This window comes from Aricia agestis, chromosome 7, assembly GCF_905147365.1.
Source record: "Aricia agestis chromosome 7, ilAriAges1.1, whole genome shotgun sequence".
In the NCBI taxonomy this organism is placed as follows: Eukaryota; Metazoa; Arthropoda; class Insecta; order Lepidoptera; family Lycaenidae; genus Aricia; species Aricia agestis.
Window position 1 is genome coordinate 5,617,977 of NC_056412.1, and position 27,003 is coordinate 5,644,979.

General features: G+C 35.2%; 1 long non-coding RNA gene across 1 annotated transcript; it reads right to left on the reverse strand.

Moving 5' to 3' along the window:
• Nucleotides 1-5,306: 5,306 nt before the first annotated feature.
• Nucleotides 5,307-27,000, reverse strand: LOC121728916. Its single transcript, XR_006035886.1, has 3 exons — nt 26,989-27,000; nt 7,353-7,360; nt 5,307-5,397 (listed from the first exon to the last, which is right to left on the reverse strand). It is a non-coding gene; the product is annotated as an uncharacterized LOC121728916 (long non-coding RNA).
• Nucleotides 27,001-27,003: the final 3 nt, after the last annotated feature.

The following is a 27,003-nucleotide window of genomic DNA, read 5'->3' on the forward strand; positions in this document are numbered from 1 at the left end:
GCGCTAGTCTCATGGAATTCTGTCGTAATGTCACCTCACTCGTCGTAAAAGGTTGAATACCAGTGGTACTCAACCTTTTATGAGCCACAAACTCCTTTTAGTTTTGGTGTCGCGGACCGCAACCAAATTTATCTAAGGTTAAAATCGTCCAAGTGCGAATCAGTCTAGTATCGCTATAGTTTTACTATTATTATTAAAGTACAAATACGTGCGGGTCACTGACAAACTCCTCGCGGGCCGCAAGTTGAGTATAGTAATTATTGAGGTATACCAAGAAACGGCACATGGCAATCACTCCGCAATACCTATATAATCACAGTGCAGTAGAATCCTAAATATCTCTGTTCTAAGTTCACGTTAGGAACTTTGGATATCAGCTGTATTATCGCGCACCAATAAGTATCAGACCGCTATCAATTCTCCGAATCTCTTCGAAGTTTAACCAACCAGAGTATTTAACACTAAGCTCGACAATGATTCCTATTAGCCAGATTCAGAATAGGTTCATGATTTATGTTTAAATTGGGTTAATTATTTCCGTACCAAAGCGTTTCCCCTGCGTAATCAAAAATAGTATTATTTTCGTATAATCATATTATCGTGTTTATCTACATATTTTTTTAAGATTTAAATGAAAACAGTAGAATATTAGTCAAGAAATCAACCAAATTAGAAGATAAGTAAAACTTCAAATTTAAAAGAGTGTCCATTTATATTAAAACCCTTTTTGAGCAACGCTAATCAGTGAATCACAGTAATTACTAAAGTTCAAACGATGAACCGATCACGAAACTTCACAATAATATAACTTATCAAATTTTGTATACAACTTGTGCTTCATTATTAATATATTAGATAATCACACTTATACGATAAAGGCGAAAGTTTGTGAGTTTGTACTATGATTGTTATTTCTTCCCGTCTAAACGCCTGGCGCGAATGTAGTAAAATTTGGTAAAGAGTTCGTTAATACACTAGATTAACACAGCTACATTTTACTGAAGGATTTTTTTTTCTAATAAACTGCGGGGCATGGATATATTATAAGTAAGGAAACGGTGCTCAAAAGTTTTCATGTTTTTGCCGTGTAGTGCACAAACGCGCTGTCTGAAACTTATCTGTACATTCTGAAACAGGCCCTTGTGGATTGAATTTTTAATCAAGTATCGTTGGAAACAGCGAGCTATTTCAGCCAGCGTCGGAAGTTTTGAGTGCCATTGCGTGTAGTGGTCCGCGGTCAGGGAAACTCCACTAAGTTCTTTATATCAGACGCCATTACACTTAAGACTTATCTCAGACAGCTTACAGCTTAAAAAGCCAGTTCCTATTGTTGGATTTCTATTTTGATTTTAAACTGAAAAAAAAATGAGTTTCACTTCGAAAATACCAGCAAATAATTTGAATTTACTATATGGGTGTTTAATGTAGCGAAAAGAAAAAAAAAATAGGATCACTGTAAGAAACTTTAAGGCTGGCCTCACACAGCCGGAATTTCATAATCGGAAATTCATATTATTAATTCAGAAAGACCGGAATACCATACAGTATCAGTACCCTCCACACACATTCTGATTTTTTCAGATTATGAATTTCATAGATCGATCTGTAAGAATATGAATTACCGATTATGAAATTCCGGCTGTGTGAGTCCAGCCTAATGTCAAACGAAGTTGACCTCGACATATTGTCTTATCCACAATAGACATAACTACCAGTAGTTCGACTGCAAAGAAACGGACAGGTTTCAATATCTATCAAATTCGTCGGGTTTCACTAGGATTATGAACGGAATGTGCCTCGCGCTGGCTGATATAATTTATTTTTAAATATTTAAAACAAAGATTTCAAAATTGGATTCTGTCAATTTTAATCGCATATGCCTAAACACAAACATTTCATAGTTTTAAATTCGTAGGTAACAGTTAACAACCCTAGCGACGATTTTCGTCATAATACGTCAAATTTAAAAATTTCAACATCAGTTCTAAGTCGGTATACTCTATAATTCTGTCTACTCTGCCTTATCACAGCATCATTTACATCTCTTATTTATTATAATATACTATTATTATAGAAAGAGTAATTGTATTATGTCTACGCGTAGGCGGCGTAGGCCCACGTAGCATCGTAGACCCAGCCTCTACGACCCGACGCTACGAAGACGAATTAGTAGCTCTACGAGACTACGCCGAATCGCCTATTAGCTATGTCCACACTGTGCACTTTCATCTTCAATTTTCATCATCAACTTTCATATTGGCGCATTCAATAATTGAATGCGTCAAGGAACGCAACGCCAATATTGTCATTTTTGAAGTTTTGGATACGGTCAGAGGGCATGCGTCGCGGGCATGCCTCACGTTCGCTGTTGACTGCGCTATAACGCATGCCCTTGACGAACAGAAAAAGGCACAGTGTGGACAAAGCTATTGTTAGAGTTTTAGCTTCAACTATGCAAACCGTCTATAAATTTTTAATTAAGACTTAAAAAAAATCTACACAATTTGCTTTTGTTGTTAATACCATGTAAATCAAAATTTTCGTAAAAATAGACGTCCTATTATTGGTGAAAATTTAAAAACTTTTTCTCTGTACTCTACCGTTAATATACAGATACTGAATAACATATAATAAATTTAAAAGTGTACGATGTTTGTTTATTTTATGTAGTTATTTTTTAGATTCATAATAATCTAAAAATCGATTTATCTTTACTACTTTTTTAAATTTTTTTGTTGACGTTTTTAGTCCATGATGTTTTTGTGGAATAAAAATATGGCAGTTATTACGGGTTAACATCGCAGTTCAGCAAAAACTAATAGAGTAAGTTATTCGCTTATGTTTATCGGTGACTTGCAAATACTAGTGTAGTAATATATGACTGTAGTTTCAGAATAGCGAGCAATTAAGAACCCATTAACGATAGCCGATACTTTGGTTAGTGACCACCTGTATGCTTGAATTACTGATTGTATTCCTAGTTGAAATTTTTTAAAGTACACAGTTAGTAAATTTAATCCATACAATATTATGATATCTGTGGCTCAGTGGTTTGCGTATCGATACCGTCAAGGCCGTGGGTTCGAAATTAAAAATTACTTAAATAGGAACCGAATAAAAACAACTTAAACTTTTAAAGCATTATGTAGATCTACTCACAGTTAAAAAATCTCTCCAATAAGTAAGTTTTTATGAAAAAAGGTAGAAGATGAACATATATTATTTTCAAATAATTTATAATGATCAAATTGAAATGAATGATATATTTTTTTAATCACGGTAAATTAGAAGAATTTTCACTCTGCATAAACATTTTTGTACGTGTAAAATTTTCTTGCAAATTTTAAAGATAATATCCGGTCCCGTGGGCGCTGACTTGAATAAACTTTACCGGCGCCTAAGCTGCCTCTAAACTAAATAAGTAGCCATTCCCCTAAAATTATGATTTGTCGACCCCCGTAGAATAAAGCTAAATAAATTTTATTAAATCCGGGAACAGTTTACGACCAGACACGTCAGCGAGTCCCATCTATTGAGCTTAGGGTTGCCAAAAATAACAAATTGCGCAGCTTTTGGACTCCTCGGACAACAACATAATATTTGTGATACTATGCTTGTGTAACATTGTAATTACGATTGAGTAAGAACAAAAATTATGATGTTTCCGTATAGCTATAACAAAATATGTTTGTTTTGCTATAAATGTATTATTTGTCGAAAAATATTTTATATTCGAGCGTTCATTAGCTTTGTCCATACTGTGCCTTTTTCTGTTCGTCAAGGGCATGCGTTATAGCGCAGTCAACAGCGAAAGTTAGGCATGCCCGCGACGCATGCCCTCTGACCGTATCCAAAACTTCAAAAATGACAATGTTGGCGTTGCGTTCCTTGACGCATTCAATTATTGAATGCGCCAATATGAAAGTTGATGACGAAAATTGAAGATGAAAGTGCACAGTGTGGACATAGCTATTTATATTCGTCAATAAATCAGTGAATACGTACGAATACGAATAAGTAGCATTAAAACAATTATATCCTAAGATGTAACTTTGCCAACCCTGTTCACTGTAAGACGGGGTTCTTAATATAATAACTGTTTCTGCTGACTGCGCTTCTTTGAAGAATATTGGTGTGCTTAACTGTTTCGAAAGATAAATGTTTGTAATTTAAGATTTCATCGAGAACAGGTAAAATATATTTTACCTGTTAATTCAGGTATTTTCTCTGAGAAATTAAACGTTGCATTCTAAGGTAGTTGTTAAAGAACATTATAATTTACATTTCTATTGAATATAACGAGTGTTCTTATGAAAACTCTTAGTACAAACATAATGATGTTTTAAACTTATTTTTTAATACAAATTTTTCTAATATTTTTTTTATAATCTATATATTAATACGTGAGCCAAAACTTTGTATCCCTTTTGACGAAAAATGGGGAAACGTAGGTGAATGAAATTTTGCACAGTTATAGTTTATATGGTGAAGGAGTGCATCGAGCTAATATTATTTTGAAATTATGCTTTTATCATATTTTTTTTTAACAAATAAAACATTACACACACTACAACACACACACTAGGAAAAATGACAGATTTTTGAGTGACAATCCTATACATACGAATTATACTCTTTTATTTATGGTTGAAGTCTGTTGACAACAAGGTGACAAATTGAAATGGATTATAGTTTTTTTATTGAATCTTAGATACTATTAGACAATGCTTACACGGCCAGTCTGAGATCTGGCTAAGTCCCAGAGACAAGAGTTGAAAAAAATATAGAGTCAATATTTTTTTACAAAATATAGGTACTTAGTCCTAATGTCGTTGAAATTAAGGTCGAATTTCGACCATTGGGCGATCTCTAGTAAATATAAAAAAATCATTTCATTAACGTTGTTCTTATTTTTTATATAAATAACTAGATGTCGCCCGCAACTCCGTTGCGCCAAAATTCGTTTATCGCTCGGGAGAGACAAAAAGTATCATAATATGTCCTTTCCCGGGACTCAAAAAGTCCCGGGAAAGGACATAATAATATGATACTTACATCTTACATACATCCATATCAAATTTCAGCAGAAGAGGTTCAGCGGTTTGGGCGTGAGGAGGTAACAGACAAACAGACAGACATACTTTATACTATCTCCTATATTTCTAGAGTCGCTAAGGGGCAAATCTGACTCACTTAAAAAACGCCTTCTGGTGACTTTGTGGTTTCTGAAACTGTTAATCTTTTCCAACAATGTCCCTACCTCTGGGTGAAGCTCTGTATCTATTGGGATCTTATGTTAAGGTAAGCGTCCACTTCTCGGTATCGGATGCATCGGACGCACGCAACGGAGTATGCCTCATAGTAAAATCCGTTGCGTGCGGTGCGGTTTAGTGGACGCTGTTGTATGTTCGTATACAAGGCAAATTAAAATCCGTTGCGTGCGATGCGTCCGATGCGTGCGATTACAATATAATATCTATGAACGCTTCACATGGCATACCACGTCAGTTTGGCCCCGTGCTTAGTACGGAACCAGACAACGGAAATTGTATTTAATACACATATTATATTTAAGATTTTTATTACATCATACATATATTTAATACACATCCATGACCAAGGAACATTGAAAACTATTTTTGTTACGTCGGTGGGATTTGAACCCGCGACCACCGGATTGAGCTGCCACACTCTCTTAACCATTGAGCCACAGAGGTCGTCAACGTACCCAATATTTTTTACTGCTCTACACTTTTCACTGTTTTTGTGGTTTGACGACGTTTTTTTTATAAATAAAATGGAAGTATATGTTATGGAAAAGTTGTATTCTTTTTATGAAATTACACCAATATGCTCTATAAAATATTATTTTATGGAAAGAATTTCAACGCTTATCATGGTTAGCCGCATTAATCTTATAATAGTATCGTAGTACAGATTTACAGAGTTCAGGCAGCCCTACGTTGCAACGGTTATATACCTACCTTGTGCCATGTAAATAAGGTGTCTCAATTAACGATTTTAAATTTTATTCAAAGGTATGAAGCCTGAAATAAAATTGAATATTCGCGCTCGCTTCAGTAATGAAAATTCAATTACACAATATCACAATATCCGGTACGATAATTGCAGGCGTTATGGCACTTTTGAATCGCTTTTAATGGTATATAAAAGTATGAAATTTAATTCGTCACATATGGCGTTCATCTTTTAATGCGATAAATTGCAAATATAATAGTCCGGCATTTAATATAATGACGACGGCAAATTATTGAACGAGCCGGCGCGGGCCGGGCGAATATTCCTTTAATTCCGCTACAAATTTTGTAACATTACTTCTGAATTACCAGCAGCCGCTTGATGACGATTTTATTTCCCACCACCGGGGATGAGGCGGGCGGGATTGTACGGACATTTTGCGGGTGAATTTTTTCGTTTAATTTTCATACGGACGCTTTAAAAGTTACTTTCGTGGATTTTTCATCTCCAGTTCTGAGTGCAGCAGTTGTTTCGTACGAATAAATAAAAATATGTATTTCATTTTTCTCTATATTTGCACAATTAAAATTCACTATTGAAATGCGGCATCTAAATCTATATTATTTTTAAGGTTTTAATACCATAATCTAGAAACTTCGCATTACGTGGGAGAGCCATGCTTAGGCACAAATGGGCCGGCTTGACCGGAGAAATACCACGTTCTCACTGAATACCGGCGTGAAACAGCGCTAGCGCTGTGTTTCGCCGAGCGAGTGAGTTTACCGGAGGCCCAATTCCCTACCCTATTCCCTTCCCTACCCTCCCCTATTCCCTTCCCATCCCTACCCTTCCCTATTACCCTATTCCCTCTTAAAAAGCCGGCAACGCACCTGCAGCTCTTCTGATGCTGCGAGTGTCCATGGGCGACGGAAGTTGCTTTCCATCAGGTGACCCGTTTGCTCGTTTGCCCCCTTATTTCATAAAAAAAAATTACGAACTTTTTTGTTATTTCATGCACTTGTTACACTTGTACCGAAAGTTTCCGCCCTTCGTTATATTTCTATAAGTTTCTAAAAATTTTAATCTGAAACTTTACAAGTTGCTGACCATACTTCGGACCGACATAATTGACAGCGAAACTTGAGTGTCACGAAGTGGATCCTATAAGTTCAGAAACTCCAGGTCGTTATAGTATTTTTGCTCCAACTCCCGCGATTTATTTCATAACTTCGATAGTTTCACCTGCTCGAAAACTTTGTTATATTAATAGCTATCACGAATTTTTAGTGTAATATATTTTTGCCACCGTGAAGGAAACGGATATTGCTTTGGGTGTATAACGAATGTTAAAATTAGTGATTACCAGTGATTACCTTATATTCTCGTACGTTATTGTATTAAATTATACTATATAATATAACTATAATATTAACCATTAACCGTACATACGTGTACACGATAACGGTTAATGGTTAATATCCTACCAATATTACACATTACAAAACCCAGTTAATACAATTTAAGGAAAATAAGTCTTTCACATTCCCGGCAAAACTAAATATATTAAAGTGGTTTGTCTGGTAAAAAATATCGTCATCGAGTCAGCACTATCAACAATGTACTTATTTGTACCATATTTGATGAACTCAGTGTTTATGGGTGAATAAATATAAAAAGCTCGTAAAAGTCCTAATATAAAGGAACTTCGTACATGTGAATAACAGTTGGGATTTATTGAACTATATTCAGGTCGGTTTTATTGGCCATTTTATTATATACTTTCAACACTAGCCTGTTATTGCAATATGAGGAAATCTTAGGAATATCAGCTTAAATTTTGCAGAACCTCTTTTTCTTTTAGGTCGGTTCTCCGTTCTAGTAAACAATGTGTCAATTAGTTTTTATTATTCGTAGGTTTCAATAATAAAATAATAATAATAATAATAATAGCTCCCACACCGATTTCGGTGACGGTGGCCGGTTTCATTGAAACCAGGCCAGCTACGAGTAATTTTATAGTGCCCAAGTGTGTGCGCGGTACACAAGAGCACTCTCTATTCCTTTACTCTCATAATCCAGAAAATACAAAATACTACGCTCGGTCACAAGAGGGGAGGAGGGGATCTAGACTTTTGTCACGTAGTCAATTTCGCCGAGAGAAACGTCATACGAAAAAATCTTTCTCGACATTTAATACTTGACACTGGCATTTATTATGGTTATTTATAGCCAAAAATTATTCTTCTCTATTGAGAAGAATAATTTTTGGCCCACGTGAACAATTGAAGGGGGGGGGGTCTTGGCATATACTGTACGCGTGGTCACCAGAGGGAGGGGGGGGGGGGGGGGTAAAAAAATCTTAAAAAGTAGGTCACGTAGTATGGGTATGCTCCCTTATATAGTCTGTAGCAGACTAAACATTAAATTATGCTGTACCTACTTCAGAATTATAACTCAAAGTAGATCCAAAATTCTCTGCATAATATTTGTTTGGAAGTTTAGCGCAGTATTAGGGAGAAATGCATGTTGCAAAAGTTGGTTAATATTAAATGCACTATATCCCAGGTGGAGCCGCGCTGCAACTTAATTTGGCCAAACTATGCTAATTTGGCGGTGTCATAATGTACGTACCACGTGTAATTTAGTTTGAGATGTAAATTCATATTCCAAATTGTACATAATATGGAAGAGCAGTGTTGGCTTCTGTTCACATCACGTTGAAAAAAAAATGTATTGATTTTTCGTACATGTTGCAGTAAAAAGTACATGAATGTCTTGTTGCTTAAAGGAATTTTTTCTTTTTCAATTTTCCCCTTTTTGTGATTCCAACGTTGCAGGGTACAGCTAGTATGTTTTCACTGTATGTATTAAGCAATACGTTAATTCATAAGTAAAAGTTCAGTAAAAGCTATTTCGCTGTGAATGCCCTCAATATGTAAATAAAGTAAACTTGGAGATGTATCTCATCAAGTTGGAAAAAGTTAAAAAATAAAAGTTGAGAAACAATGGGAATGCGACTTTTATTCATTCAGTTTCACGACGCGCGACGCCAGGTAAATCGAATGATCGACGTAGATATATTTTAAAAGACAAACCGGCAGGATATTCTGATATATAAAACCCTACGAATAATAAAAACTAAATAATAAAAACTAAGGAATAAAAATTTGTTCCGCGAGTCTACAACATAATGAGACCCGAATACATGCATAAAATATTCATCTCTCAATTTTGTGTATTAATATTCATCTCTCAATTTTGTGCTTAGGCACATTAGGCCGAAAAAACGCGGCTGAAGTTCGACATGATTACGTCATCAATGCGCTACGCAGTACGCATACATTATAACGCGACGTAATTTCGGCATGGTGTGTCATCGGTAATCTAAACAAATAATATAAAGCGGATGAATTTATTTGTTTTAGCGCGCTAATCTCAGAAACTACTGCTCCGATTTAAAAAAAAATCAGTGTTAGATAGCCCATTCATCGAGGAAGGCTATAGGCTATATTATTTTATCACGCTAAAACTAATAGGAGTGAAGAAATAGAGGAAAATGTGGAAAAAACTCGGAAAATTATTTGAAGTTGCTTATTATCTTAAGAACAACAGCGGGAGCAATTCGTATGTTATTTGGCACACATGAAGAATAGACCACGTGAAGGACAAAGGTTATTACTTGCGGAAAATGTACGGTTTCTGTGAAATTCCTAAATAACGCGGGCGAAGCCGTGCGGAACATCTAGTTTAAAATACATTGCAGGCGTGATCTTGCCGAACTTGGCCCGCCTATCTTTGGCATGGTGTGTGTTATGTAGCTATTGTCATATTTTAGTGTGTGAAAAGGAACCAAATTCAAAACGGTTGAATTGTTGAGGTGTTACCGTTTCCATAGTTTTTATTACCCGTAGATAAAACCCTATAATTACATTATTATTGTTTCTAGGTCTCACCTTCTTCGACATGTTTCGGATTTAATCCAAATTAAAAAGCCTATATTATATTGATAAGAAACTGCATGATGACTTTCAAATACATTTATTCTACAATATTATACAGTGGTACACTTTCGGGCAGAGATTCCTCTTACAATTGTTCTTCCGTCAAAATTCGCATCATACTGCGCTCTTGGGGTATTTATACACAATTTTTACCCGTCAACCCCCACTCCAAGTGAAACGAACGTAGCCTTGGGATTGCACGTTGTCAGTGTGGCCAGATTTAAATATTAAAACTACCATCTAATTTAGTCAAAAATAGTTAAGTTACAATAATTTAGTATTCTAAAAACAATAAATACGTAAATCATAACAATATTATATAATACTTATTTAGTATTTTATCAGTTTCTAAACAGCAAGAGCTCTTATTAGACCTGAAATCTTTTTACATCCGTAATAATTCTCATTATACAAAGCATGAGTCTTTTTGCAAAATGGAGGTCCTGTATGCTGCAGTAAATTTCACGGGGCTACGACAACGATCGTAGGACTGTAGAGTGAGGACTCTAGGTTATTATCACTGTTATCATTTTGTATTTGTGGGCTATAATCATTGTTAAAAGTTTGTAGTTTTTGTTTACCTGGTGTCAAATCCTCTGACAATATATCTGTGGCATCGAAGTTCCTGTGAAATCGATCTTCTCGAAGAAAAAGACGCCGTCGAAGTAACGAAGCTGAGAGCGAGGTCTTTATAAACTGTAATCCTTTCCTTAACTTGTTAAAATGCTTCGTATTTTCTATAAAAACTCTAAAGCTTTGTAATCGAATGTCTTAACGCGTTATTAGGTTTTTCTTTTCAAAGACAATCACGAGTTGGACTTCTTTTTAACGAGCTTCGGATTAAATAAAATATTATTAAAGAAATTGATTTATAGGCAGAAGGTGGACCTACATAGTTAAAGAAATACTTATCAGAGGTAATAAATCCTACAATTATATTATTATTATTATCATCTGAAAAACGTCTTGCTATTAATTTAATACAGGCGCTTGAGAATTAGTGTCTAAACCACGTCTAAACACACCATGCCGAAATTAAGGCCCGTATTCACTTTCATTAGTAGTAAATGCAAGTTATTAGGGCAGGTAATTAGTTGTTAGGAAAAAATAAGTGTGGACAGCGACTGACTAGTGCATGTAATTAGCCGGCTGCATAGTAACGTGATTAGAACTGTATTCACTTTGATTAGTGGCAGGTAACTAGTGCGGGTCATTAGTGATTAGGAGAAAGTAAGTGTGGACAGCGACTGATCAGTGCAAGTGATTAGTCGTCTGCGTAGTAACGTGATTAAAAGTGTGTTCTATTTTTTGCGAGTGCAAGTGCGAATACCCACGTCCCGCGCGCCCTTCCTCCCTTAACTCGCCGCGTGCCTGCCAGCTATGAAATTGAGCTTTATTTTTTCTCAAATATCAGGTAGACCTTCATATAAATAAATAAAATAGTGAATAAAAATTGTTTTATTTCTGAATAAATTTGAAGCAAATGTTTTCAGAATGTTGAAATACAGCTTTCCGAAACTGAGGAACGCCGCCGCCGCCGGCCAGGCCGGCCGTCACACCCTCTTGGTCCAGTACATAATATGGATCATTTTTGAATTTTTTGATCAATTTTGAATTCATACTGGGGACAATGGAAATAGAAGGGGGCTATTAAATAATTATAATTATCACTATACCTAATTTATTTTTCTTTCAATTTAAAGTAAGTTTTTAATTTATCAAAATAAAGATACGACCTCTGTGGCTCAATTGGTTGAGTGTCTGGCAGCTCAAGCCGGGGGTCGCGGGTTTGAATCCCGCCGACGGAACAAAAAGTTTTCAATGTTCCCGGATCTGGAGACTGGATGTGTATGAAAATATATTATGTGTATGATATTATAATAAAAATATTAAACAATATAATATGTATACCTATATCAAACAATATAATATAATAAGTATACCATGCGAATGTGTCTGTCTGTCTATATTGTTTATCTGTCTGTCTGTCTACGTCTGTTACCACTTCACGCCCAACCTGCTAAACCAATTTTTCTCAAATTTAGTATGAATATACTTTGAGTCCCGGGAAAGGACATAGGATACTTTTTATCCCGGGAAAATGTACGGTCCCCGCGCGATAAGCGATTTTTGGCGCAACGGAGTTGCGGGCGTCATCTAGTCTAGTATAAAAGTATTAAATGTTATATTTCCGTCGTCTGGTACCCGTAACAAAAGTCCTTCAAGTACTTAGCACGGGGCCAGACTGACGTGGTGTGAAGCGGCCATAGATATTATAATCATATTAGGCCTCGTTCAGACGTGCGCGTGTTCTGCGCGTGTTCTACTATTATAGCGTATGGGAAAACACGCGCGCGGCACGCGCTGAGCCCGCGCAGAACCTGCGCGCAGGCCGTGCGCGTTTTCCCATACGCTATAGTAGAACACGCGCAGAACACGCGCACGTTTAAACGCGGCCTTATATTAAAAGTACGAAAGGACACCCTTTCAATAATTACTTCCATACTAATCTATAGTTACTAATATTATAAATGCGAATGTGTGCCTCTCTGTCTGTCTGTTACTTATTCACGCTCAAACCTCAGAACCGATTTTGCTGAAATTTGGTGTGGAGATACTTTGAGTCCCCGGAAACGACGTAGGATATTATTATATCCCGAAAAACAGCACAGTTCCCGCGTGATACACGAATTTTTGCCGCAGCTCCATTGCGGGCGATATCTAGTTTTATAAAAATACTTTATGGTTGAATAGTTTTTAATAAAATGAATATTAAAAATCAAAATTGCAGTTGTATTTTTGAAACTCGGACGCTCGTCTTGTTTTGTAAAAAAAATGGCAAAGTCTTCTATTAATCCCATATTTTTCTTGGTCTTGCAAATTCAGCTTCCAAAAGAGTTCCCGTATCAAACAGCACTGCATTTAATACTTCTTTGGGTACTTCTTGCAATTGCAAGCTCGCTTGTTGATGTTCGGCCGTACTCGCTGGTTGACAAAAAACAGTCGCTGGTTGACAGCTACTACTGAATTTACTAAATAGAGCCACTAAATAAGAATTGGACACTACTTGCACTGCACCTGCGCTCCACTGCCTCAATTACTAGTCACTTGCACTTGCACTAATGAAAGTGAATACAGGCCATTACGTCGCGTTATATTGTATGCGTTTGACATTGCTGACGTAATTATGTCGAACTTCCGCCGCGGAACTTCGGCATGGTGTGTTTAGACACTTAAGTTAGTTTTTTTTAGGACAGATCAGATAAAAAAGCGGAAAATATCTAGTAAAGAAACAAGATCTAAATTATGTAATGTACGGTACATTGTGGGTACATTATGTACCTACAATATAAATATAATATATAGATAATACAACTATGGTACATAATATTATTATTATGATGGCACTGTGGTCTCGTAAAACATGTTAAATATGGATAGCTTATTATGAAAATATGTTAATAGACATTAATTAATCATTCACACGTTTTTGGTGAAATGTTTAGCAATTTTCTTATTAATAAGTTAACTGTATAATTCACATCAAATATTTTCACGAAATTCGTGGAAAATTTACGGAATCACTAGAGGAATTCAACAAACCGTTATTTTAACCCTAGAGTGAGCGCGCTATGAGTATTTTGCCGCTCGGGCTGAAAAAACGTTAATAATTCGTAAAGCAATTACTCATTAGTCTTGCACTTTATAGTAGCTGCCCCAACTCTCGTTAGCTACGCGTGCTGAAAACCTGGACGCCGTCAGAGCGCAGAGGACCACTTAAAGTGAAGGTTACCATCAGTAGGCTTAGCATAGTCACCATAGAAGCGGTTTCTTTCTACGGAAGAATAGACAAAGTGACAGATTGACAAATGAAATCCGCCATTTTATCACTTAAATCTGTCAGTGTGTCGATTCTTTCCCGTTTCTAATGTTGTTATGCTAAGTCTGCAGGTGGCGGCAAATTGCTCATCGCGCGCCCACTGACGTAGATGAAAATTGTGTCATTATTTTTTGCAAAGTTGCATTACTTACTTTATTTTATGGTGTAATAGTGGAATACGCTTTTAGTTTATGGATTTTTAAATATCAATGGATAATATAATATAGTATTAGAAGCATTTATTTCAATAGTAGGTTATTTGAAATGGTGCTAGTCAAGTCTTAATGTATTATAAATTATAATATTATTAAATAATTATTTAGGTTACCAAATTGCTAGTTTAGTACCTAACAGCAGAACAAGAATCATCTTTCAAGAAGGAGGATGGATCGCCTATTTTCTTTAAAAATATAATTTGTATTATAAATTTTTAAAATATTCGCAAAAAGAAGGGTGTTGTCTAAGGCTAATCACATTCATATGAAAATTGCTCATACCTTTATGAAGACTATTTGGATAAAAAATATTCCGAAGACTTAGAAGACATATAATTTCGTTATATATAATTTCGTTAAAGTATAATAGGATATTGTAGGATAAGTTATAAAAGTCCACCAAAATATTAAGTTTTCAAAAATATTTTGTAAATCAAAGTTCCTAAAACAGATTTTAATAAATATTATGTTGTTTTTCCAATACTTATTTATTTATTATTGAAATCGTGTTCAAATAAATTAATAATTGTATTGCTTTATTCCTACCTAAAATATCCAAAGGAAGGGTGCGGCCAAAATAAATGCTCCTCACGCGCACACTGACTTAACACGGAATAGCGCGCTTACTCCAGGGTTAAGTGTAACTTCATTTTACAATTAAATACGAATTCTAAAATTATCGGAATTTTGTAGCTGATATTGAAATCATTTATATAACTTAAGCCTTTACAGGGGAATGAAATTTTACTGACTAGGTACTTCATTTACTTTAAGTATATATTGCCCAATTAATATTATGTTTTCCTCAGTGGAAACCTCGATGGACCGGGCCATAAAAGTATCCTTTATTTGTTAGATTTGCCACACAACAATGTTAACTCAACTCGCAACAAACGATCGTCTAACAAATATTGAATAGCAAGTATAACCCACATCGCAAAGAATCTATGCCAATTTATAAGACCCTGTAAAAGGAAGAAAGTTATGAGAGCGGGGGAAACTCTCGTAAATAGGAAAAGGGAGAACGGCGGGATAAAGGAATAATATATCAATACGAATCTTTAATATTCGCACGCCGAAATCGTAAATCAAAGAGAATGAGACCGGACTATAAATCACGTGGTTTTTGCGTATTTTTATCCGAAAAATACTTAGTGGGGCACGTTTATGAGGGCGCTTGAATTATTGTTTAATTAGGATGTTTTTCCGTCTGGCGCGGTGATAAAATTGCCTTTTAATAATATCGCTTTTAACTGCCACAGCACCTTCGTTATTTGGATAAAGAGTTTAATAAGTCGGATAAACCCCACTGGGTTAGAAGTTGTCAGTTAAAAATATGTAGCAATGCAGGTTAATCACCTGATTTTCTGTACAAGTAATATAATATTATATACCTACAAAAAGTCATGATTTTATTATCCGTCCCACTGAGTCACGTAGAGTAAATTTTATTATGAAGGTTGCTCTATGTACTACTTGTACGATTAGGTACGTACAGTAAAATTACTTCTAGGTTGCAGGTATGATTTTAATAAAGCATACACCAGAACACTGAAGAAGCTAGATTGACAATTGAAATGCATATCCCACAGGATATGCATTTCAATTGTCAATCTAGCATCTTCTAGCTTAAAAAAATATTAACTGTGCCAAAATTTAAATAATTATTAATTATTAAGATTTCTCAGAAATTGCATTGGAAAATATTTTGCGCCATGTAGGTACTAGATGATTATTTTTATGTTATGTTAATAACTTGGTGTAATTACTAATTAGTTAATATTCATTAATTCATCGATGTGTAATAGTCACACTTAAAAATTTACTTTTGAGAAACAGTAATATTAGTGGATTAAATTGACACAAATATTATGTTATTAAAATTACAAAATTACACTTTAATTTATTTTAATAGGAACCCAACCAAATTTTTTCATTGTAGCATGATGCGCTAAAAAGAGGTGTTGTGGGTGTTACAGAAACTACCAAGCTGAATTGGAATTAAGCAGGTCACCAGCCGTATGTAACTCTACCGCTGGGAAAAGGTAAACACAGTAAGGGTACCTGACGGACCACGTACCCATCGTAAGAAGCTGGATGTACACAAGCCAAGAGAGGCATGAGAAATGGATTAACCATGGGAAGGCTTTTGCCCAGAAACAGCACAAAAAAAATATATTAAAGCCTTTGCATTCATTCTGGATGATTTAATATAATATTTATCGAACGAAGTCTAATTTTTTTTAATGAAATAAGGGGGCAAACGAGCTAACGGGTCACCTGATGGAAAGCAACTTCCGTCGCCCATGGACACTCGCAGCATCAGAAGAGCTGCATGTGCGTTGCCGGCCTTTTAAGAGGGAATAGGGTAATAGGGGAGGGAAGGGAAGGGAATAGGGGAGGGTAGGAAAGGGAAAGTGTAGGGGATTGGGCCTCCGGTAAACTCACTCACTCGGCGAAACACAGCGCAAGCGCTGTTTCACGCCGGTTTTCTGTGAGAACGTGGTATTTATCCGGTCGAGCCGGCCCATTCGTGCCGAAGCATGGCTCTCCCACCTATAAAATAAACCTGAAGTTCTGAGTTACCATTATGTTTAGGCCTACTTTAAAAAATCTACACCTTAAATGCTAGAAAATGGCGTGAATGCTATAAGAATTCCATTTTGATCAAGTATAAACTCTAAAGTCCACATTGGGTATCCATTGGTCCCCCCTGTCAAAGAAATAGTTCTATGGTCCCCTAGAGAATAACATTTATAAATTAAAATAGAGAGTTGCGGCCTTTGTGACGGAAATAATAGAAAGTTTTGGGTACAAAACTGTACCTCACAAACAACATCTGATAGGCAAACTATTCAAATAAGTTAAATCGAACCGCAGGTATTTTATTACATTTATTTTATTAAATGTTATCATTAGTTTTACTTTTGTTGCCCGGAACTTTCTTGCATGGAAATTATCCTGTATAGGGACTCAAAGAACCTGCGTACTTAACATCAATCCTATGTCCTGTATAGGGACTCAAAGAACCTGCGTACTTAACATCAATCCGATGTCCTGTATAGGGACTTAAATAACCTGCGTACTTAACCCCAATCCTTCAAAAAGTTAACAGTTTTTACCTCTATTACATTTTTCAGTTATAATAATACTCGTGAATCGTGATAAAAGGTTACAATCTGCGATTATTAATTTATAATAATACTTTTTGTAATTGATAATAATTAATTAATGCAGTGGATTACATTCTAGTGTATTCCAGTGCTTCTGGATTGGAATTATGTAGATCCACTAAAGAATAGATATTTTGTGAAGTGAAGGATTAAAAATTTAGCTCCAAAACTATCGAAGAATAAAAAAAACAAATGATGTTTTTTACGAAATTCATTGGCTTCTCTTTACACAGGATGTCCCGCCCTAGATGTCCAATATGAGCAAAAATCAATTTTGTCTGTTCGCGCCCGAGCGCACCTTTTGTGCGACATTGAAAGGTTATCGTTGTTCGTTTTCACGGCCCACTAAAGGGGGAGGTTGGCCAGCCACGTGGGGCCCTAACAAGCCTGGTCACACGCGCTCCCGTGATTCAAGTTACAAAAGCAATGTTTCTGTAAAACTCAATCATTGCCCTCCATAGAGTTTATTGATATTGTGTAGCATGGGTTCCATTTTCACGTTCACTTTTTAGGGTTCCGTAGCCAAATGGCAAAAATCGGAACCCTTATAGATTCGTCATGTCTGTCTGTCTGTCTGTCCTTCCGTATGTCACAGCCATTTTTCTCCGAAACTATAAGAGCTATACTATTGAAACTTGGTAGGTAGATGTAGTCTGTAAACCGCATTAAGATTTTGATACAAAAATGGAAAAATTATTAAAAATTTTAGGGGTCCCCATAGGTACAACTGAAACAAAATTTTTTTTTTCATCTAAGCTATGCGTGTGGGATATTTATGGATAGGTCTTGAAGAATCATATTGAGGTTTCTATTATCATTTTTTTCTAACCTGAATAGTTTGTGAGAGAGACTTCCAAAGTGGTAAAATGTGTCCCCCCCCCCCCCTCTAATTTCTAAAGTAGGGGCATGATAAGTCTAAAAAAAAATAAGATATACATTACTATAAAAACTACCAATGAAAATTGGTTCGAACGAAATCTAGCAAAGTAGTTTTTTTATACGTCATAAATGTTAAACCTAAAACCAACAAAAATTTTTTTTTTCATCTAACCTTTGCATGTGGGGTATCTATGGATAGGTCTTCAAAAATCATGTTGAAGTTTCAAATATAATTTTTTTCTAACCTGAATAGTTTGCGAGAGAGACTCTTCCAAAGTGGTAAAATTTGTGTCCCCCCCCCCTCTGATTTCTAAAGTACTACATGATAAGTCTAAAAAATATATATGATGTACATTTCTATAAAAACTACCAACGAAAATTGGTTTCAACGAAATTTTGCCAGAAGTATTTTTTATACGCCATAAATGGTAAACCTTAAATTAACTTCCATTAAATCAACTGAAATATAAAAATAAATCAAAAGCCTTTAAATTTCATAAAAATAAACCTTATTGCTGCTGCGGAACCCTTCATGGGCGTGTCCAACTCGCGATTTTTTATAAGTATTGAGTCCAAACTAACGAGTTAAACTATTGAATACATTATAATTATTGCAAAAGTGTATTCGTCTGTCATCTACACTTTACGCTTGAACCGCTAAACCGAAATAAATATATTGTGTAACGATACAATCAATTCATGGGTATGAAACTATGAACATAATACAATATTAGGATAGATTAATACTTTGTTGAATGGGATATGTCATCCTAAATCTTGTCTTTAAGATAAATAAATTAAAATATTTTGTTACACATGTCTATATAACTTTTATCAAACAACAAAATACCTCTACTGTTCTCATAAAATATGATAAGTCTTGTATAGCGCTTCTGCCAACGCATCTAATAAAGTTCGTAACTAAATATAAAATCAACTTGTAGTAAATTCAATCAAATATTAACTACGAATTATCGAGTGCTTTATTTATATTACATTCATATGAATATAATATAATTAAAACACTCGATAATATTATTTTGATTCCAAATGGCTAAGAACTAAGTGGAGAACATAGAAATACATTACTAATTCATAGCTCGTGCTAAGAGTAAAGATTAAAGCTTAAAGGCAGTACTAAAAGGTTGCAAGTTCCGCATTTATAATAGTCTGAAGTTCAATAAAGTCGTACCTTCAAATACTCCAAGCGCTACTCGTCCATATATTGGACTCCAAAACTGGGACAACATGAGAGAATAAATAACAAAAATATTTTTTTCTCTTTCACTCTTATACGTTTTGGCTTTAAAATGAAACAAGTATCTGCTTGCAGATTCGATTTTATGTATCCTTTTCGTGTATATTCCTACATCATGGTTCAAGTACTTAGCGTGCGACTTAAGTCGACATGGTATTGAAGCTACGAGTATTGCTGCCTCTAACCGAGAGCCGCTCTATATATGATTCTCATGTATTTAGTAAATATCTTTATGTATTTATGTAATAAGTTAATAAGCTATATTATGCTTAATTAATGTCATGTCATAATCAATCCTATGTGTGCCTCCTGCCTGCCTAGTATACGCCAACGAGATATCTCACTCTATATGTTTTTCTCGATGTTTGATGGTTTGTCTCTTCATCTCTATTGACGCGTATGTTGTATGACAAACATTTTTCTCGCGTAGATCTTTCATCGAAATAACACATTTTTATAGACTTTTGTCGAGATAATGTCAAGATTTTGACATTATGAGACGAGTAGTTTTTAATTATCTCGAGAGTGAGATATCTCGATGGCGTATGCTAGGCAGGCTGAGCACATATTATGATAGTTTTCAACTCAAAATATTTCTCTAACTATCTCATTCGGTCCATCGATTTAGGTGAAAAGTTTAAACAAGAAAGTTCATATATACATTTATTTTCAAGTCATGTAAGTATGAGCATGTGTGCTTGTAAACGAGATCCATTATTGGCTTTACAAAAACTACCTTCAGAACCTTAATTTTTCACATCTAACGATGGACGTTACCAACTAAATCCTGACCTCTTTGTTGGATTCCTTTCAAAGTAAAGTAATGTCCTTAGCGGACCCTTTAAACCTTTAGAATGGGAGACACATGTGCGCTACTTGAAGAGTTATTACCCTACATTATGATGCCGAAAAGATCGTAAAATCATTGAAATCGGACATCATAAAAGACACCATTTTATTATTCCTTTTTTCCTTATATTTAACAAGGTCAGGATTTTTTCTCTTAATTGACATAATATCTGCACGTGCCGACTTTTATTGATGAAGAAGATTTTTTTCTTATTTTTATAATGATCAAGCAACTACGCAGAAGTTATTTTATAGTGCTGTTATAGTACAACGTACACAAAAACTGACGATACGTGATTTAAAAACAAAAAATATTAATTTATTGTAATAAAGACTAAGCTGCAGTTGTTTTTGTAAAGTTAAAGTTGCTCCAGTAGTTCGCGAGATAAGCCCTTTCAAATAATTTCCCCCGTTTTTTTCCACATTCTCCTATTAGTCTTAGCGTGATAAAATATAGCCTATAGCCTAATCTAACACTGAAAAAAAAATTGAAATCGGACCAGTAGTTTCTGAGATTAGCGCGTTCAAGTTAGTCCTTTCAAATATTTCTCCCCGTTTTTTCCACATCTTCCTCTATTTCTTCGATCCTATTAGTCTTAGCATAATAAATTATAGCCCGTAGCCTTCCTTGATAAATGGGCTATCTAACACTGAAAGAATCATCAAAATCTGTTGCGTAGTTTTAAAGTTAATCTTTAAAACTACGCAACGGATTAACTAACGGAAAATAAAAGGGAACAAAGGGACATGAGGGAAAAAAAGTGACTTTGTTTTATAATATGTATAGATCATAGGTGTTTTTTTATACCAAGATGGTACTTATATAATTTGGATAGCCGACGACCTGCAAATTGAGCTTGAAATGAGAAATTCCCGGGAGAAATTCACCCAAGCTCACGGCTGCCGGTTAGGGTAAAGAGGTTAGTCCTAAGCAAATTGCATCCTACACCGTGGAATAACACGCCAATTTTTTCTCTCAACTTATTTCGAAATTAATGTTGATGTCAAAAGGAAAAAAACTTTAATACCTGGGGGCAAAATATGAAAATGATCCATCTTAAGCCGTAAATAATATTTTTATGCAAGCGAAAAGCCAAGCCACTGGAGCGCTTTAATCAAAGTTGTAATATCGCTGTTTTATTCCTGTCTTAGTCGAGGGTTTCATAAGGCTTCTTTGAACGATAGTAACAAAGCACATGCCTCCGTCAGTTAAAATTAAACGAGAGTAGAAATATGACGGGAAATTTTGAATATATTACGGCCTTTTTGCGTCCGCTCATGATGGACGGAATATACACGATTAGGGACCGGTAGAGGGGCATTTTCTTTTTTATTGGGATATTTTACTACAACGTAGACAGTATATAAATATTCAACGTAGACAGTATATAAATTAGACAATATTCTGATATTACGTGTGCACTGTGCAACATGTCGGATTTTGGTCGGATCGGTAACTAAGAGCTCCCACACAAAACTGCGAATTCGCATCGCATTGCAATGTCATTTTAGTATGAGTTTTGTTGCATTTTTGTAATGCGATGCATTTTGTCTGGGAGCCCTAAGGGTCAACTCAGACCGCAACCATAAAGTTAATATACCTAGCGGAATAGAGCAACAATCTTGAGCTGTCAAACGAAACCGAAATTGGTTTACATCTGTGTGAAAAATATGTGTAACACTTACACAAGCATGATTGAACATGAATTCTATGAGATTAAATTGTCAACGTGCGGCACGTGCCGACTGGACGTCAAAAAACGAGTGCTGCTGTCATGTATCACGCGTCTCTTTTTACCACCCATTGTTACTGATAGTGACATCTCTCTTGCTCAGGCCTTTGTTTCTCTATTCCGCTACGTATATTAACTTTATGATCGCAACGCGACGCGTAGATGCATTTCTAAAGTATGGATTTGACAGATTTCCAAGACGTCTGACGCAATTGAAGTCTGTCAATTCAGTACTTTGGAAATGAATCTACGCGTCGCTTTGCAGTCTGAATTGACACTTATGCTAAGTACTCACAACGGTTTTGCTCGATAGTTTTACTCGAAATCGAGCAAAAACCACTGCGTGGACCGCAAAACTCACAGCTCGATGGCTCGCATCGAGCCGGCTTGACAAATTTTTGACACAGTTACTCTTCCTTAGTATTTATTAGTTGTAGCTAATTTCCTTCGAAATGGAGTAAAATTATCGAGCAATACTGAATGTGTGGACGAAAGCCGAGCCGTGGTTTTTACTCTACGTGATTGCTCGATCGAGTAAAACTGTATGTGTGTACTTACACTAAGAGAACGCATAATTCTAGCTCGTTTTAATGAAACACAAAACTGTTTATTGCGTTTGACGCCGTATAAAGTGTTACTGTTTAGAACAAATCCGGTACAACCATGTCATACCAAAAACTAATGACTTGGCAATTGGCATTTAGATGCAACATAAGAAAATGAGTAAAAAGTAACATTTAAATTACTACCTAGTTATTAGTACCCAGTAATATTAATTTTAGATACGATTTTTAGTCCGTTTAATTTTTACCGCACCAAGTAAAGTTAAAACTTCAAATAGATTCTATTTGGAATCTTAAAATCTATTCCATTGGGACTAAAATCAGAAAGCCATTGGACTGTTCCTAACCGCTTGAAATATATAATTCAACAAAAGCTTCCGCGGTGCGCTGCCAATGTTACAATTTATTTCAGTCGCTTTAACATTTAGAATCACTTAATAATACTAAAAGTTATTGATTCAGGGCTGTTTTAGATTCCGCTCCCGTTGGAATTTTCAATTTATCACAACCCTAACTTGTCATTTTAGTCCAGGAGCCTGTGAATAATAGTGTGCTCTGTGACGTGGGCTCTCAGAGTATTCCTGTGAATGGATTGTTGTCCACTGATCTCGTCTTAGGACTTGAGCGTCGTCTCGTCTAGTGCTCTTTGAATAATCCATATTATGATCTTCATTAACCTTCATACGGTCGGTATATCTGACGATAAAGCCCTTGGATCGTATATGGCTCCCAATTAGACCTTTATTAGTTAACGTGATGTAATTATATCAAAATATATCCTAAGGCATTAAACGTAGAATTATGGCCTCTTTTTTATTCCAAAACGACGTGGATTTGGATTAAAACGTGCTTAAAATTTTGCCTAATATTTTTTTTTCCTTGTTTAAAATCAAAATCATCACCGATAACAATAATTTCTAATTAAAATGCAGAATATTTAATTCATTTGTGAACTGTGTGAGTTGTGTCTTGAAGCCGAGTTTCTTAATTTGGCATTTAAAAACAACAAAGTAATAATAATATGTAGTAAACACACAATCAAACTGTACTACTTAGCTTTCAAACTAAATTTAATAATCTTAAAATAAAAACTTAAAACTTTTATTGCCAGACGATTTATTGCAATACAAATTGAGTACAATGTAAAAATTTTAGGCTGGCGCATGATGTTCAATCGATTTTACTCTCAATTCCACAGCTTCTCGGTCCGTTGCACCTTTTGGAGTGCAATAAAAATAATCTTCTTTGTCCAGTGGTCCGTTTGAAAACAGAACGAGCGTACGATAACAAAAGCGGCTTTAGCACAACATACCTTGTTATTTCAACCCGGGCTTGATACTGTTGAATCAATGTATTTTTTGTCACTTGTGAGTGAGTGCGAGGTTTTGTACAAACTATGATAGTACAGTAAATGTGTGGCAGTAGTCTGTCAATAATTAAAATAAAGGATTTATTAGTCTCGACGTGTGTACTACGAGAAAACCGCGTATTTTGCTGTGATAAAAACTGGTATATTATTATCTCTTTCCGGTGTCCTTTACCTCCTGTGTACAGTCCTTTAGGTATTATAATAGGTATGTATTACACCTACAGTTACTCTCATAATATAGTTTGAATTCCCTAAATGGGCAAAAAGAAAGTATACGGTTTCCTTACCGTATTATACTTTATACAGTCTACTTTTCGTCGCTAAAAATGCATGATTTCCTTTTGCACACACAAGTTACAACTTAGCAATGTGCAAACAGCTACCGTTGAATAAAATAATATCATTTTACTATGTCAACAAACAAATGCAATAAAGGCTCTCTGCTTTGAATTGCTTTTTATTATGCAAATGTTGGTTCTCGAAGAATCTATAGCTTTATTCAGGCCATTAGTGTTTGCGGCTGCAACTCGCAGACGGTAATTTAATATTATTGAGATAAAACTCGAAGAAATATTCAGTGTTCGTGAGGATTTAAGCATCGATAGTTGTTAAGATTGATCGTATCTTGAATATTGATCTAGCAAATGAAGCACCTAGTTGTAAAGTGCATTGGTGCTCTTACATGAACCTTCAGGAGCGAATTTTGCGTGCTAAGGGAAAACGTACTTAAAGTTTTGACGTTTAAGGGATGAGCCGAGAAGAAGGCAGATGGTCTTAGGTTTTTCATTTATATCTCTAAATAAATGATATCTCTAAAGGTAAATTCACACTGCATCGTCACGAGGCGTTGAGATGCCTGAAACCGTAAATAGTATAGGTAGTCATTTCAATGCATATCTTCCCTCTTAAAAGGCCGGCAACGCACCTGCAGCTCTTCTTATGTTGCGAGTGTCCATGGGCGAAGGCAGTTGCTTACCATCAGGTGACCCGTTTGCTCGTTTGCTCCCTTATTTAATAAAAAAAAATACTAAAAACAAAATAAAATTAATATTTAAGGGGGGCTCAATACAACAAACGTGATATTTTTGGCCTTTTTTGCTCTATATTATCTAGAGTCTGGCTAGCGAAAGATGAAACTGGAAAAAGGCGGCAAATTCAAAAAATCGACGTTTAACAACCATGTCTATAGCCGGAATTATAGTTTTGATCTACGAACTACGAATAATAAGGTTTCTTAGTTTTTATTATTCATAGTTCGTAGATTAAAACTATAATTCCGGCTATAAACAGGGTTGTTATACGTCGATTTTCTAATTTGCCGCCTTTTTCCAGTCTCATCTTTCGCTAGCCAGACTCTATAATGGCCACAGGTAGGTACTTGAGTTTTTCACAAAGTCCTTAGTTTTACGTGTACTTTGATAATTAATAATAATATTAAAATTTAATAAAAAATTAAGGGGCCTTCCCATAAAAAAAACACAATTTTTGGCCTAATTTTGCTTTATAATGGTACGGAACCCTTCGTGCGCGAGTCCAACTCGCACTTGGCCGATTATTTTAAGCTTAGATTTTTAAATAATTTTATAGAACTTGGATAAACTATAATATATGATATATATATATTACGTATTTATATTATCATTTATCTACATAATATATAATCTTTTTTTTTATGAAATAAGGGGGCAAACGAGCTTACGGGTCACCTGATGGAAAGCAACTTTCGTCGCCCATGGACACTCGCAGCATCAGAAGAGCTGCATGTGTGTTTTAAGAGGGAATAGGGTAATAGGGGAGGGTAGGGAAGGGAAGGGAATAGGGGAGGGTAGGAAAGGGAATAGGGTAGGGGATTGGGCCTCCGGTAAACTCACTCACTCAGTGAAACACAGCGCAAGCGCTGTTTCACGCCGGTTTTCTGTGAGAACGTGGTATTTATCCGGTCGAGCCAGCCCATTCGTGCCGAAGCATGGCTCTCTAGATATATATATATATATATATATATATATATATATATATATATATATATATATATATATATATATATATATATAATCTAATTGATTACATACAATTTAATCAGTTGGATCAATTATTACATTATTACTCTTTTATCGCCTCTTTCTTTGAAAGCATTATCAAGTACTGAAAGTCTAACAAAACTAATAAGAGTCAACATAAAATTGCTTCCCAATGAAGCTGTTCTTACACAAAGGCTGTTTTAAATTCTTATGAACTCAAACAGAATAAACAAGTAACCTCTACAACTCCGGTTAATGAGAAAATTAAACCGTCGACTACAACAATTGAATGATATTTAAGGGGTTGAGCGAGTAACGGCAAATTTGGATTAAAATTAGGTTATTTATCATTATGAAAAGTTGTAAAAAGGCAAAAACTTATTACTAGATGACGCTCGTGCCCCCAACTCCGTTTCGCTGTTTTAAGTATACGTACGTCGTACAATTATAAAGTCGGTTTTTTAAATATATTGACTTATACAAATGTTTAATTATGCTAATTGTACTTGTTATATTGTGTGATAAGGTATAAAAATCACGTAGTGTATTTAGTAATCAATCTTTCATGCATACGCCCGTCATAGGTATAAATATTGTACCTAACGATGATAAATAGCTTTGCTTTCATAATATTATAATATATTATATTCTCCGTATTTTTTAATAACAATTTTTAAAAGAATCTAAGTAACAGTTCAAAGTATAACGTTTTCTTAGTCTACGTTATTTAAAACATCGTGTCAGAGTTGTTTTTGGTGTCACTAATGAGAAAAGAACCTAATTGAGGTGGTATTATGTAGATCGTATACTTATTTCATAGTATGATAATACGAGAGTCCAAATATGCATAATTTGAAAAAAAATGTGTTGATTGAATAAGATTTACCCCTTTGATACTCCAATTCAATTTGTGAATTGAATTTTTATTCTATTATTGAAGACTGAATATCGCTTCGAATTCTTAATGATAATAATACAGGCGCAGGGACGCCAGACGACTAGGAATAAAGATTTATAGCATTGAAAAGTGTTCTTTATAGCTTGACAATAGATTCAGACATTTCAATGAACTAAATGCGTTTTGTT